Source organism: Lepisosteus platostomus, chromosome 15 (assembly GCF_059453375.1).
Source record: "Lepisosteus platostomus isolate fLepPlt1 chromosome 15, fLepPlt1.hap1, whole genome shotgun sequence".
Classification (NCBI taxonomy): Eukaryota; Metazoa; Chordata; class Actinopteri; order Semionotiformes; family Lepisosteidae; genus Lepisosteus; species Lepisosteus platostomus.
In genome coordinates this window covers 19,152,423-19,168,624 of record NC_142625.1, presented here as the reverse complement: position 1 = coordinate 19,168,624, position 16,202 = coordinate 19,152,423, and the positions used below count along the sequence as shown (strand labels likewise).

The window sequence follows — 16,202 nt, the reverse complement described above, 5'->3', positions numbered from 1 at the left end:
ATAGATGCCTTCAGATTGATTCTTACGTTCATAATTTACTATAAATATGACTTCTGGTCTCTCGTCATAATGTTTATTTCCGTTTTCTCTGTTGGAAAAGAAAATGGCAAAAGCATAATCAAGAACATGAAGTTTAATTTTCCTTGATTCTGATTATGTAATGAGTACATTACATGTAGATACATCCTGGTTATTCCCTTTGTCTTCCAGTAGTGGATATATCAGACTTATTCATTATACCTTTTTGATTCTGTACATCATTAGGTAAGCAGTTGCAGCCTAGTTATTTTTTTTTTTCCCCACAAGGTATGGAGTACCTACCAGGTGGTTAAAAGGGAATATTCCATCTTTCAGTGAATAAGGCCGTATGACTGAAGAGTCTACATGTGGGGTTATAGAACAACTTCAAATGCATGTTTATAGAGCTGGTGATTATTAGCTGTGCACTAAGCATTAACATTAAGCTATATTCCTTCCTCATCTTCAAACAAATCCTCAGGTCTAGTCTCTGCTGTGCAGAGAACTGTACCCACATCTCTGACTTGTGGTGGAATCACTTCAGCTCTGCAGTATCAGTCAACAAACAGGCCTCAAAGGCTCTTTATACTGGTTTAAAGATGGAGGAAGACTCCTTGCTGCTTTTGGCTTTCTTCTGCATAAGTGGTGACGGTCCACTTCTTAAATATTGTACTGTGGGCCCGGACCAGTTGTCTGATTTTGTTAAAAAAATTTTTCCAGGACTTAAAATTGATTCTTACTTTTATTTACTGTAATAAGACTTCTGGTCAGTTATGTCTGCATCCATTCATTTAAAGTCAGTGTTTCATACCTTTTAGTTTTCTCTCTGTTGGAAAAGAAACAGGTAAGAGCGTAACGGAGTACGTGAAGTACATCACGTCGTTCTAGGATGCAGACATTGCCCTGCTCGTGTGGGTGCGTTTTGGTTGCCCCGAGTTGTGCGCTTATCGCACTGGGCCTTGTGCAGGCAGAAGGGTATGGGACGTTGGGGCCTGGTTTATCAGAATGTGCAGGCAGTTTTGTGAGCCGAAGCCATGCGCATTTCCCAGAGCAAAGACGGCAGACGTCTGTGGCTCTCACCAGAGAACACGCCTGTGACAACACTATATACCACAGCAGGAAGGATCGGGGTTGCACAGAAGAGCTCGGTTAGGTTCCCTTCCATCTGAAGAATATCATGCAAGATGACTATAAGCATTGTCAATGTTTGAGTGTTGTAAATACTTCTTACTTTTTCTTGAGACTTTTTGCTGAAAGATCACTGTCCTTAAGGTCTCTTTCAGCTGCGAGATATGACAAAAGTAATGTTCTACAATCAGTCTGCTGGGTGACTAGGACTTGGGTCAGTATTGTTCAGAACATTAATCTTAAGTGGCATTCATTTATTCTATGTTTAGAACATCTTGGGGTGTTAAACATTGGCCTAGTAATGACACCAGCGTGGTGTGGAGACACGACACAGAGTATCTGAGGCAATGTCGGGAAGAGATGAATTACAGCAGAGCTCCTAAAGTAAGTGCTTTGAGGGTTTGACTTTTTTTGGTCCTTTTAGAGGAAGGTCTGAAATGTTTATTCACTGCTGTCTGTTTTAATGCCTTTTATGATGAATTTTCCCCATATTCTCCAGCTTGAATTAACGACGTTGAAGACCCTTGATGAACAGGAGGGTCTTCTAGTCCCAGGAGGATTCTGCTGAGTCAGCAGCTAACACTTATGAGTAAACACCATTGGTGGTTTTGCAGTACGCAGGGCCGGTCTCATCTTGGGGTTCTTTCTTTCTCTTGCGTTTGAGTCATTTTCCTTTGTGACATTCATAGTTTCCATAGGATACAAAAGAGACAGCTACTGTTGCACATTTCAAGTATTTATAGTGTACACTGGCACCTACTTACACCTAATTGTGCTCAGAAGTAAAAGCTTTTAAAGGCCACTATGAAAGGTTTTGCGCTGTTTGCTCTGGGCATTGTGAAAGAAATTGTAAATTATTTTCTACAGGAGTAAATTCAGCAAGCGACCAAGTATGTATGGAAGACTAAAGTTTATTCAGAATTGCATTTTAGAATTAAATGCTTAATGGCTGTTATTTTGAGAGAATACTTTTTATTTAACCTGCTAATTCCATATAACCATCTGTTTATAGGTATTGAAAATTGCAAGTACTTTTATTTATGTATGCCACAATAAGGGGGTGGAAACGGGTCACACTGAAGGAAGGCTGAAGCTAATTTGTTCTTCTGCTGTACAGGAACTGGTTCTGCATGGAGGAGTGACAGTATTTGGAGCAAAAAACACAAGTGCTTTCAGATGAGCTGGGCTTCAGCAGCTGCCTTGTAAAATACTGTGTGCTTTCATAGGGGTTATTGGTGACAATAGGGCCCTAGAGTATGTCTGCTGTCCCCGTAATTGTGTTGCAATGTGGCAAGCTAAATCTCACATCAACCCCTCCCTTTTTCCAGCTGTCACAAAGAAAAAGAAAAACAAGAACTCGGTTTCAGTGGGGGAAGTGTGTGGAGGGGGTGTTGTTGTCTGTAAGTGCCCAACAGGGCCTCTCTCTCACTCCTTACGAGCTTTGGCTATTTGCAGCCCTTCGTGTCACAGTGCTGTCTCTTCGACAGTTTGCTCCTGACACCCCCAGGGCTGGATAATGTCAGTGGGCTGGATGCTATCTGTTTCTGCAGGCTCTATATTTAGATGCCAGGGCCAGAACTACTAGTCCTAGCTATTGAAGGACTTGTGAGAATTTTCAGTTCGGTGTTGCCTGGAAAAATCCAACATGGATTAAACAGGGCATTTTTCAAATTATTTTAGGTGGAATTGATGGAAAAGCAGATTATCAAACTGTTTTTAGTGGTTTTCTCACACTTGAATTTGTCCCCTGTAGATTCACTCTAATATTACTTTTACTGCATCTAAATGAAAGTGTAAGATAACTGGACATCGCATTGACTTATAATAAACCAGTATGACTGAATGTCCTACCATATATACATTGCCTTGTATTATGAATAAGTGCACTTTGATGTTAAGATGGTAATTTGTGGATAATTTTCCTGAACTATTTCAGTTTCCTAAAAACAAGGTCACTATTTGCTTTTGTTTTTAACAGTCAGTATGTAAGCGTTGTGTTACTCTTTAGCTTCATACTGTATTGCAAGAGTGCCTGGAGTCTGGAGATCTGTTATTTGATCTCTCTGTGTCTGCAACAATTAGTGTCTGGGGGCCAAGGCAGTGAACCATAATCGGCAGCTATGGGAATAAGCAATATGTTTTATTTTTTGTGCACTATAGTTCTTAAAATAGTTTTTCTGTGTGGATACATCTGTATCGGAATAAACTACAGCTTGGAATGATCGCTACCAATCATTTCTTTTAGCATGTATGTGGTGTTCTTTGTTGAGGATTAAAATCCTTCTGCGAGGCATTCAATGCGCAATGTTCTCAATACACTGTGTAGGATGGCTTTAACCCTCTCTGGACAAAACATGCAAGATTGTTCAGGTGCTCAAGATGATAATCTGTTAGGGTTAGAGTAATGGTTTCAAGCAAGAGTCTAAAAAACGGAGAAAGCCTGTTTAAAACTTTATTGGAGTCTTTGGAGGTAATCTGGGAGGGGGGAGGCTCCAGCAGTTAGTCTTGATTAAGAGCTGCAGAGCCCTGATAAACATTGCTCCAGTCTCCCTCCCCCATGTAAGTGAAAAACAACTTGTCCAGTTCACGACTCACTCCCTGCAGTGCCACTGGGGGGTTCTTTTGGGTTGATTCTTTTCCTGATTTCCTTATCTCCCCTCTGCACTTAGCCCAGAGTCCCACCCACCCTCCTCTTGCCCCCTGACAGAGCCCCTATCTTCTCCGTGGGCTTGCTCCCCCAACGTGACACATACGCACATACATGTAGAAACTGTCCATCCACATGTTTGTAGGCTATAGTGCTGTGCAAGCGTTGCTTATCCATGAGCCAAAACACTGCAGTCCTCGCTCCCGGGCCTGGATGCATATTATAACTTGGTCTGATGTGATTCCGTTTTATTTTTTCATCTCGGTAAAGTTTTGAGTATTACAGAGTGTAGAATTCATGCCACTGAGCCTTTAAACAGTTTGCTATTTAATCAACAAACTAGACAGCGAATCTCAGTACAAAGTCATAAGACGTGTTCATTGGGTTTTTAAAGTGTAAACCCACCGTCACTACATACATACAGTCAATGCATTTTCTTTAAGTAGTACAGCTTAAAAACTTCTCCTTGGTATTAAATCCCTGTATGTTTGGTAATTAAAGTACTACTATACTGTTGCAAAGAGCTTTCAGTGAACTCGCACTTTAAGAACAAGATGCTATCAGAATTTAGCACGTAACTCCCCACAAATATAAACATCCTAAATTATTCAAGTCAGCTTTGCGTAGATGGAACAAAAAACAAATATAGTTAAATTAAACTGCTTTGATGTGATGATAGCTTCTTTCACTTCTATTCAATTCAGTTCTCTTTTAGTCACAATACACAAAAATAGTCGTTAATGTAGCTGAAGGGTGGTGTATTGACTTCCTTTTAAAGTGTCTGATTGGAAAGCTGTTTTCAATGTAGTTACAGCTCTTCTCATTAAGAGATACATTTGTTCTATGTGTAAAGTTCAAAAAGTGACAAGTGGAGAGTTTTTTGCAGTCTTTTTGTTTTTGTGCCTACCAGTGTGTCTCAGTATTGCAAAAGACCTTGCAGTCTTTAGCACTTTGTAAAGTGATAAAACTTTATACACTGAGATCACTAGAAAGAATATTATATATGTACTGTATATGTTGTAGGAATGTAAGTATTAATTGGCTCTGGCCATTTCACTGCCAGCCTTTGTAAATAGACTTATAATTCCACTTTGTGTTTATAAAGCCGTAACTTTCTATACACACAGCAGAATTAGAGGTCTGCCTAGATGGTTCTGTTTTCTAGTGTGAAATGGCCAAGGCTAATTAATGTTCACATTCCCTTAATTTATGGGGACCACTCTTAAAAGACCACTGAAAGGTGTTCCTTATAAGGTTTTAAGGTGTATTTACTGTATTTGTATTAATTCCCAAATTGGTAGAATCACTCTATATCACTCTGCAACCCACTGAAGGTATGCAGATGTGAGCCTGGCCAGTACCTGGAAGGTTGCTGTTGGAAGAGGTGTTAGTGGGACCGGTAGGGGTGCTCACCCTGTGGTCTGTGTGGGTCCTAATGCCCCAGTATAGTGGTGGGGACACCGTAACATTCTGTAACTGGAGAAACACCATCTATGTTCATACCATCAATGCATAACAGGGCCCAGGTTTGATAGGCAGGGCATCAACATCAGAACTGTGACATTTTCATCTTGCAAGGAATCCGCCTTAGCACAAGCACAAGTGAGGATGCAGTTTTCCTGCTGGGAGTGTTGAAACATGGGGAGGAGTGCCCAGAAAAGGCAGCAGTGAGATCCCTGGACTTTTTCAGTGCAGAGCTGTTCAGCCAGGTTATCATCAATCATTACAGGAGGAGTTCTGTAGCAACTAGACTCTCCTGCCCAGAACAGAACAGACTCTGCAACCTTCTCATCGAATGGTCTGTTGAGCACAACAATTACAATTACAGTATTGTTCTGCACATTTAATAATAATTGCTTACACTTATATAGCGCTTTTTTCTGGACACTCCACTCAAAGCACTTTACAGGTAACGGGGACTCCCCTCCACCACCACCAATGTGCAGCCTCACCTGGATGATGCGACGGCAGCCATAGTGCGCCAGAATGCTCACCACACATCAGCTATCAGTGGGGAGGAGAGTAATGAAGCCAATTCATAGAGGGGCCATGATTGGTAGGGGCCAATGGGAAATTGGGCCAGGACGCCGGGGTTACATCCCTACTCTTTTCGAGAAACGCCCTGGGATTTTTAATGACCACAGAGTCAGGACCTCGGTTTTACGTCTCATCCGAAGGACGGCGCCTGTTTACAGTATAGTGTCCCCATCACTACACTGGGGCATTAGGACCCACGTGAGCTGCAGGGTCAGCACCCCCTGCTGGCCCCACTAACACCTCTTCCAGCAGCAACCTTAGTTTTTCCCAGGAGCTCCCATCCAGGTACTGACTAGGCTCACACCTGCTGAGCTTCAGTGGGTTGTCAGTTGTGAGTTGCAGGGTGATATGGCTGCTGGTGGCTGCTGTACCATTTGTGGTACAGGCCCTGATGAGGGTGAGTTGTGTAAGACTTTAATTGACTGCTAAAGGCCACTTGTTTCTACTGCTGGTAAGTTCACCCAAGGTGTTGCTCTCTTGATAAGTAAGGCATGTCTGTTCCTTTCTGTTTTTTTTTTGGTCCTTCTTGACTTTTATAGGGCTCGACATTCAGTAGTTAAAGCACTTTGTCACCTGTGCCCAATCACCTCTCTCACGAGTTGATTTATTTTGGATGGAACAATCCCAATGACTGAAGTGCAGGGTTCCACACATCACCTGGACTAGACACGTTGCACAACTGCCGGAAAAATCATTTGAGACGAAAAAACTTGGGTTTTCTGTCGTGCAGAATTTGTAAGACATTGTATATCTTATAGTTGTTGCAAATTTTTATGCTGGGATACATTTGACACTTGCGTGAAATGCGTGTTATGTTCAGTTTTGGTTGTGTACCAATACAAAGCTGAAGCGGGAAAGCCCTGGTAGAAACTGAGTTGCACTTGCCAAGTCCTATTCTCGCTGTGACTCAGTGCTGCAGCTGTCTGCCTGTGAGGCACTATGATGTGTACACATGTGGTTGTCTCTTACTGGATCGAACTCGTCTGCTGCCACTTAGACCTAGACAGTATGGGAAATGGCAGGCAGACCACAGAACCTTGTGTATTGAAGGAGAATACGAGCCGACAGCTGAAGTGGTCCGTTTCTGTTACAGGGACTATGACAGCACTGTTAATATCCTTTTTTTATTTAATGTCTTTTTCAACCTGGCCTTTTTTAGCGTCCTAAGCATGCTATCCTTCTTTATCTTCCTCCACTGATGACCAAATAATAATGTTGACTGAATGTGTAGGTAATTGGACCGATTGATGAATTGACTGAACCAGATCAGTCTGAAACTGAGACATGAAAGAGACTTAAACAAACAAGTTAATCCCAGAGTCCAATGTGCACTGCCTGTACCTTGTGGAACTAGCCACCTGCAATAAACTGGAGGTTTTGCAGGGGTGAATATAGATGGGTATTTTTTGAAGAAAGAAAGGTAAATAAAGGCTTGATGGAGGAGTGTTCTCTTTGTGTGAAACATGTAGCAGCCTGCCTGCTGAGCCTTAACGCTGTAGAGTTTTAGACTCACCTCTATATACACAGGTGACTACTGGGCTCCCTGCTGTTTGTCAAACAGTGCTGATATTTATTTATTCCCACAGCAAAGCCACACTTCAGCCCTTCAGAGAGTTCTCTGCAAATGACCAGAAGTAGCTTCTGTTACTGTTTGCAAGACGGCCATCATATCACCTAGGGAATGTAACGGTACATATTCATGAATCAAAACAAAAATGTTTGCTTTTACACAGGCGGCAACCAGGATCGTTAAGTGATTCAGGTGCTACAGTTTGTACAGATTAATGACTTTGGTCTCAGCCTTCCCATACTTTTGCACTTGCTCTAACATTGCAGCTGCTGAACTAATATCTTTCAGGTATCTTGAGTTTTAGTTAATGTCAAGAAATTGTTCCTGCCGCACCTGCACTAGAAGGTTCTAAATTGTGAGTGAAAATGAACCGACAGGGTTTGTGTGTATGTAAAATAGTGTATATTTTCTTACTGTGTGCTACCGCGATGCCCTGAAGTAAAATCTGAATTAATGTTAGATTAACAATGCTGAGCTGTCTAGTGTAAAACACATTCTTCATAATGTGCCAATGGACTCTGACCTTTCCCTCTAATTTGAGGCACCAGCGAAATAAAAATGGCCTTTTAATGTCATGCTGAAAATAATTTGGAATATGCTGGTTTTTTTGCAGTAAACAATAGACAGACATGTACACAGTCACTGTATTCTGGAGCATGTCATTAAAATGCCAAGCCTCTTAGCTGTGTGAAGATGTGACAAGTGGCAGGCAGGCTGTGCAGGTTCACATTAGTAGATAGGAATCCCCAAGTGCCCTGCCTCTGTATCTCTGATGCTTAAAAATAACGGTGAGCAGGAGACTGAAGCTTTACAGGCAATTACATTTTACAATTTGGCTTGCAGCATACTCATTAGACTTTTCACAAGTGTGAGGAATCTGTGTGTATACTGTATATAATATATTGTTGCAAAAAAAATAAAATCTGCAACTGACTGGTCGGCTTAGTCAATAAATAATCATAACCCCCAACTTGTAAGGATTTCTCCAAGAATATACCCAAGCGGCTGGTATAATTAGAGGCATGTGAATTCTTGTCTGGCACAGCTTTGGTGAAAAGAGTAATAGTTCAGGCACACTTGGTTGAAGAAATGTTTATTAAAAATGACGATGACACACACTACAATACACAGCAGCACACAAGTCACTGTATTTACAAGTTTACAAAAAAGGAGTTTCAGAGACCTAAGTGTAGATCGCCAGGAAAAACCTAAGACTGCTACCAAGTATTTGACTTTTGCATAATGCCTATAGAGGCCAAAATAAGAGAGAGACTGCCTTGTAAAGAAATGCGATACAACCTGCAGATAATCTCTCTCTGCAAACCCGGACACCAACAAAATAAATGGGAACCTATCTCCCTATTCTAAAACTGCACACAAAAGCAGGAATGGTGGTTTCTAACCTAGTATACTTAAACTTGGGAAATTCAAGTTCCCTAAAAACACAGAATAAACCAGCTCTCTTTAACAAGGTACAGATGCGTATCTCCAATTGGATTCTTTTCTGATGATCCTGAAGTAGGGACTCTCGCCTGGCACAAGCTTCAAATTCTGTCTGCTCCAGTCCCCTCCTGTGGTCTGATCTTCTATTTCACCTCTTTCCTCTTTCCCTTTTTTCCTCTTCTCTGTCTTCATCTGATCTTATGGTGTCTTGCAGAATTGTTGATTGACACTTAATCATTTACCCAGAACATAATTAACTGAGGTAAACCAGAAGACTCTTTTGATCAGTGTTTTTCACACCCAGCACAATTAAGCCTGTAACAATATAATATATATATATATCCTTACCAAAATATTAAAGAATTTCCCTAATAATAGGGAAGTACACCTCCAAGAACAATTACAATTGGAACCTATTGTGTCATTACTTCCACTGATCAAAGATGTCAATGGATATAAGAGACCACTAAGACAACAGCAGTTCTGCATAAGATGTGGCTTACAGTTCAGTAGCTGAACTGCAGTTCCTGTTGCTTTTTATCAGCTTACCCTATCTCTAAATCTTTCAGTCTCAGCTGACATATTAGTCAGATCTGCTGTTTCTCACTATGACCAGCCAGCAGTCGTGAAGTCTCAGCAGACAACCCTGCAGTGGCAAGATCCCCCGATCAACCACTGAAATATGCACCTGCAGTTTGAACACTGTCGTGCACTGGCCAGTGGGATCTGTCTGGGATCTGATAGCGGTGCTACATGAGTAGAGTAACATAATTCATTCAGACTCTGAATGTTAGCTCTGCTTTTTCGTGCTGTGCCATTTGCACCTGTATGTATTCATGGTGGTCATACTATGTGGTGAGCTCTTTTTGGGGGTGCCCGTCCTGACGGTACTTTGCTCGTATCACATGGGCTATGACGTTGGGGAGTTCACAATACATTCCATTGCAGTCACATACAGTTGTCTTTGAATACATTTCGTTCTTTAGTAAGCCTTGTAAGTCTCATGTCAGTGTTATATTTCTAAATTGTGTCTATGTATACATATATACTGTAGTTCAGGTGGGTAGCTGTGTCAGCAAGCATAAGCTCCAAAGGAACAAGTAATAGGTTTGTTCCAGGCTGAAAAGAGAAGAAAACACGTTTTGGTCCACTCACACCCGAAGAAGGCTCCACTGCCAAACCATTGTGTTTTCTTTCTTCTCTTTTCAGCCTGGAATAAACCTATTACTTGTTCATATAAATGTATATAAAGGGACTGATCATTTTAGTTATTTTATTAGATTCTCAGAGATACCCTAACCAGTGTGGGGGTTGTCGGCACTATAAAACCATCTGCACTGAGTTTTTTGGTTCTTCCGAGGACAAGTGTCAGTTTCGAGTTCTAATGGTCAAGGATTGTGTGATCTCAAATCATCATATGGGATGCCTTGGTCACAACTGGCCTTCTCCCGCATGTTCTTCAGATCAGGTTTTTTTTTTGGAGGATGTAGTGCGGCTTACAAGCACATGGTGCAGAAATAACACACAGACAGAAGAAGATGTGCAAAGTGAAAAATCCAGAGTCAAAAGGGTTATTCTAGAACCACTCATAAAAAATATATTACTGCTAATGGTGCAATTGTGCTAGGACCTACTGGACCAGGGATCAAGTGGTTACTGAAGATGGATGAAGGCTAGTTATATAAATCTTAAATATTTCTTTAGAGTGTATCTCAGCTATAACAAAATCTTGAAAACTGTTTTGCATTCATAAACCTTTTCCAGTGTATATAACGATTATACAGTATATAGACCATTCTATATTTACATGCGCTGTAAGTTAGCAGGTAAAGTGAATTCGCTTTCAACGTTGGAACTTAAGCTGCAGAGCCATGTTGACAATGAGCTCCAAGAGGCAGTCCAGGAGACTAAGAGGCATAAACACGCTTTTTTCACAAAGGCATCCAAAACTTTGTGAAAAGGCTGCAAACAGTTGGATATTCTAGGGACACATTCTGTAAACTAAATCCTTCTTCCTCATCTGTCAAGTGTGTTTGGCGAATACTTCACAAAGCTCACTTATTTGCATACCTTGATATATGCACTCCTAGTATATAGAGTTTATAAATGACCAATCTGCTAGTCATCTAGTTCCCCATGTGCCCTGCTGCCAGTCCCATAATAGGAAATGGAAAGAATGCCTTGCTGAGGACTTCATGCCTTAAAAAGAAAAATCAAGGAGCCATGACAGTGAAAGCACAGTGGGTAAAGGAAATTGTGCCAAAATCCATTCCTTCCCAAAGTTCAGATTAATGCCCTAGCTTCCTAAGAGCTTCTCTCCTACTGAAGCCACAGCAGCTAGGCACTGCGCAGTGTTTTCCCTGACAGCTGTGTAAAAGCATTTCACACTTCTCTTTAAAGAGCCTGTGCTCTTGTTAACGGGGATAGGCATTTAGCAGAGCCAAGCAGCGTTGGGTGGGCACTTTTCTATCTATGGTAAGCTACTGGGAGAGTTTCTCTGAAACCACATATTCAGCCCAGGGTACCATGCCCTTGTGCTTGTGTCTTCACAGGGTTCCTGTGATCACAGGGAGTTCGATCTGGGGCTGGCTCTGTTTGCAGGAGTACAGGGCAGGGAGTTAACAGGAGGCTCTGTTCATAAGGTTTCACTTGTAAGCTTGTCAGGCCATGGCACTTAAGAAGAGGAAATTTGGAGTCGTTAAAGAGAGCTGTTAAACAACTGTAAAACCTTCCTTGTGGGCAGAGCTGCAGGGTGTCAAATCTCTGGTGATGTAGTGATAGAGCAGCCCAGTGGGTTAGCTTTGTTCCCGAAAAGTTACAGCAAATTCACTGTTTATATCTTACGGTGAGGAAGTACAATCACAAAGCAGGTTTTATGGCCTTGTGCAGCAGAGAAAGACTTGTTTTTTAAGAACATTGGCATAATGTGACAATCTGTGGTAGAGAATCTTGGATAAACTCTCAGTTTAAGTTCATGGAACTCAAGGCATTCTTATGTATATGTGTGCATTTAAATTCATTCATTCAATTTATATATATTTAAATATTTTATTAGTAATGGTACAGATGTGGGAACACAACAGTGTCTTTGTAAAGGAACAAGTAATAGGTTTATTCCATGCTGTGTCTTTGTATCCCCTTTTCAGCTATGAACCTGGGGTGTGGATGGCACTGCGTTATAGTTGGTGGAGTTGGCTGTAGAACAGACTTTTTGACATTTTCCCCGACAGAAATTTGTTGGGAAAGGTGAACAGGGTGCTACCGGGGCTGTATCGCTCCTCTACAGTCATTTGGGTGAGTGATTTGGAAAATAATTTATCCCGTTAATTTACTTACTACCAAAGCAGTTGTTATTCTTAAAATAAAAATCACTGCACTACAATAATAATTATTTTGTTCATAGCTGCCTTATCCGGTGTGTTTTGACAACAGTATGCTCTTGGAGTCAAAAACAATGAGCTCGCCATTTTCCTCTTATATCATCCTGATTTCAAATGGCCAGTGCCAATCAGTTTAGTTTATCCTGGCTAAGAATGTGCTTGTGCCTCCAAAGCACACAGTGCTCAGCCATCTGCCTCTTTTTATACTGTGAGTCCTACAACACCTACAGCAGAGAAACCATCCAATGCAGGATCACTAATAACTTTGCAAGCTTACGGGCGATTGACAAGTCACAGGGGGTCCTGAAGCATGGCTTTGCTCAGGATACCCTGACCGACTTAGGCCCAGCCTCTCCTGGCACTGCCAAGTCAAGTCATTGTGTGGCACATGGAAAATCACAGTCATGCTCACTCAATGACCAACACTTCAACTGGCAACATCCGGTCTACAGAGTTCAATCTGCTCCCCCTATGTCTATATACTGTATATGAACCCTGCATTTTAGAAAAGCATCCTTTGTTATTTTAATATTACTTTAAAGCAAATAGGTTAAAATACTAAACAAGTCACCATTGTCTCCTGCTAACAGTATTTCTGAATGAGAAGACACCAGTCCACTGTTGGAGCTGTAATAGTTCTCATAACCTTCCTTGAAGAGTAGAGGGACACTTGGAGAGGATACTGTTTTAGTAAGTGCTTTTGTGGGTTTTGGCGGTTGTCATCGGAGCTGTAAAAGCCTGGATTTTCTCAGATTCACTGTGGCCCTTGATTAGTAGCTAGCACCTGGGTTGCCATATGTGTAATCTGGGTGATTACACATAGTGGAGATTATGCTGTATAATATCCGGAGAGGCCTCTGGTTGGGCCAGGGAGGCAGCTGGCTATTCACATCAGCACTTTTAAACAAACTGACAGAGGAAGCTGGCTCTGGTGTTTAGATAAGAGTCTGGCTCTGACCCCCAGATCAATTGAAGATTAAAGTAGAGAGGTCACCAGGAGCAGGTCAGTAAGACAATGACTTACGTCTGCTTTTTTTCTGTTATTTTTGTCAGTAACATTTTACTTACAAGAGATATTATTAAACATATTTCCTTTTGTTTTGAATACCAGTTATTAGTATGTTATTTGTATTTATTAAGAGTATCTACATAGAATATACTAAATGAATAAAGCATATTGATTACTTATTTTGCTGTTAGTCTCAAGAGATAAATTATTCATTTTTTTGGTTATTAATTACATCTACTTACAGTACAGTTAATATCTGTATTAAGTCTCAATAAACATATGTATGTGTACATGGTTTTTAAATAATTTTCTTGTATGTGTAAATTATTTATATTTCAATTGTTTAGTTAAAAATAACAACTAAATAAATAGCTGTTAGAGGCTGCATTACCTCAGTGTGGACAATTATTAACAGCAGCCTTTTAAATAAAGTGTTTTATCAGACAACTGTAGATACAAACTCCAGCATCCCAGCAGTCATTCAGCTCGGGAGTGATGGGGAGTTTGTTTGTTGTTCTAAAGCAAGAAGAAAGAAAAATCTGTGTTCCCAATCTTTTAGGCCACTCAACTCCCAGAGCAGAGCCCGGCTGGGGCTTCCGTGGTAAAATCTGCACTAACACTTTATAAGGAAAAAAATGGAGAGCTATATTTAGACTGCATTTATCATGGTGTTGCGTTTGTGTCAGTTAATAATCTTCTGGAAGCCATGCAGCTAATGTTGCAGAACTTGCAAAAAAAAAGAAAGCTTTAATATTACTTTGATTTATTCCTTTTTATGTATTAGTTAAGATTTCTGAGCATCTGTTAAATTGTGCTCCAACTGTTCAAAATTATTTTGATTAAAATACATGCTTTTTTTTCTAAGTCCAGGAATGCAGATAAACACAGGGTGGAGAAACACTGGCCCACAGAGGAACATCTCTCACAAAAACTCCTACAACAGGCTCAGTCACTCTTAATTATTTGCATTAAATATGCCTGTAGATATATTTTTTTATTCAGAATGTACAGCCTTTTAGTAAATTACAATGTTTATTCTACAAATGAATAACAAAAATGCAACAGTTCCAAAACAGTCATACTAAATAATAAGATTTTTTTCATATTAAAATGAATAAATGAATATAAATCCCAGGAAGTACAGTATTGTTAAATAGTCTACCAATGTGGGGCACCTCTGCAATTGTTTAACAAAGGTAAAATGGCTTTAGGGAATAATGAGAAAGGGTATGAAGTAACAATGTAGCTGCCTAGTAAGGCTCTAATTTTCTGTTGAAGGATGTTTTAGACTTTTGTACTGTACTTGAAGCATTATACATTCTGCCTCAGATCCCAGTAGTATTAAATATTAATACTGAATATTGTTGTTTGCCGGTGTTGAACTGTAGAGATAGGATTTAACAGATGTGAATACTGAATTATCACTGCAATGTGTGCAAACTATGTCCCAAAACTTCTGCCGGTTCTTGTTAACTCTACTCCACTTTCCTGTCCTGCTGTGTAAATGGTGTCTTGGAAATAGGTTTTGACTTCAATACCAGCAGTAGAATTCAGATCCCCCTCTTTATTTTGGCTCTTTGCCCACAGCAAATCCGTGGCTGTGCTTATAAGTGTGTGTGCACAGCTCACTCTGGCTTCTTGGCGGGCCTGTGTCTATTTGAGTGTATATGATACATACCAGGCTTATCAGTATTGCTTTGATTGCTGCCCTTCTAAGAGACATGCTACCCAATGACTTTGAACTTTATAATTCAAATACTGTGAAACACAAACGGTTCCCTGCTTGCCCTGGCAAACCATAACCATTGTAATGTTCGCCAAGGCGTCCTGCAGCTAGAAGAATATACATAGAAAAAACTTTACAGTTCCATTACTTTATCAAACCACCGTTGGGTGTAATCTGCAGCTACCCACTGCTGAAGAGACTAAGACATACTCAGGGAGCAGTCTTGATTTTATGGTCAAGCATAATTTGCGAGGCAGATGGGGTCCTGATATAAACAGAAGTAAAAGGAAAAATAGTTCTGTTAATCGATCTATATGTTCAATTAATTCAACCTAGAGATTTCCAAGGCACTTTCCATTCACAACAATTTCTGAAGTTCACAAATGCATGCGGTGTCACAAATTACTTAAAGCGAAAGTGCTTTAAAACAACAACACTGAGAATTAAATGTAATGTAATAAGCACTGCAATCTGTACACAGCAATTACCGAAACCAAAGGTGTAGTTTGAGCAAGCTGCTGAGGGTGACCAGAGGAGCTCCATAGCCCTGCTTAGATCTGGGCTCCTGTCGTGTTGGAGGTACGTAGGGAGGCAGTGGACTTCAGAATGCTGGAGGTGTTGTTAGGAAGGATCAAAAAGGTACGTTTGAGAATCAACTTTGAGATTAAATATGTGTTCATTTGTATGTTTAGTTATATTTGACGTTAGTGTTAACATTTGAAGGTTAACAACCTGGCAAATTTTGGGTAGGTGTTGAAAATGAATCTGATTAGAATTTCACCCCCCCAAAATGGGGGGGGTTGAATATTTTTCTATGAAGATTGTTGTTGTAACATGGTTGGATCATTGCTCACACAGAATCACTGTAGAAATACAAATGAATGTTATTTATGGAACAGTGATTGATTAGTCAATTAACAGTTAGCGCTCACCAACATTCCCTGATAAAATCTGTGGAAAGAACAAAGTTCCTCAGTGTAGTAACGGGTTTTCATCTGGGCAAGGCATTTGTAAGGAAGCTTTCAACATAAGCCAGAAATCTGAGTAAAAACTAAATACAAAATTAAATACAAATTAATTCCAAAGTAAATAAAGGGCATAAGCTGTGACTTCCTCAAAGAATGGAAGTAAAGGTCAGAATAGTGTAAGAGAACTCAATGCCCCAGCTTGTATTAAAGAGGGGAAAAAAATGTACGAGAGCTGATTTATCACCTGACAAAAGCAGCCTTTAAATCTCCATGGAC

General features: G+C 40.4%; 1 long non-coding RNA gene across 4 annotated transcripts in view; it reads left to right on the top strand.

Moving 5' to 3' along the window:
* The first annotated feature begins 5,890 nt into the window (after positions 1 to 5,890).
* LOC148648164 (uncharacterized) overlaps positions 5,891 to 16,202 on the top strand; it is a 32,660-nt gene continuing 22,348 nt past the window's right edge. Inside the window, exons 1-4 of one of the 4 annotated variants that reach the window (XR_015926818.1) lie at positions 5,891 to 7,519; positions 12,814 to 12,913; positions 14,098 to 14,212; positions 15,440 to 15,597. This is a non-coding gene — a long non-coding RNA (uncharacterized LOC148648164). Of the gene's footprint in view, positions 13,227 to 14,097; positions 14,213 to 15,439; positions 15,598 to 16,202 lie in introns of all 4 variants that reach the window. The other 3 variants (XR_015926817.1, XR_015926816.1, XR_015926815.1) reach the window with 3 other exon arrangements.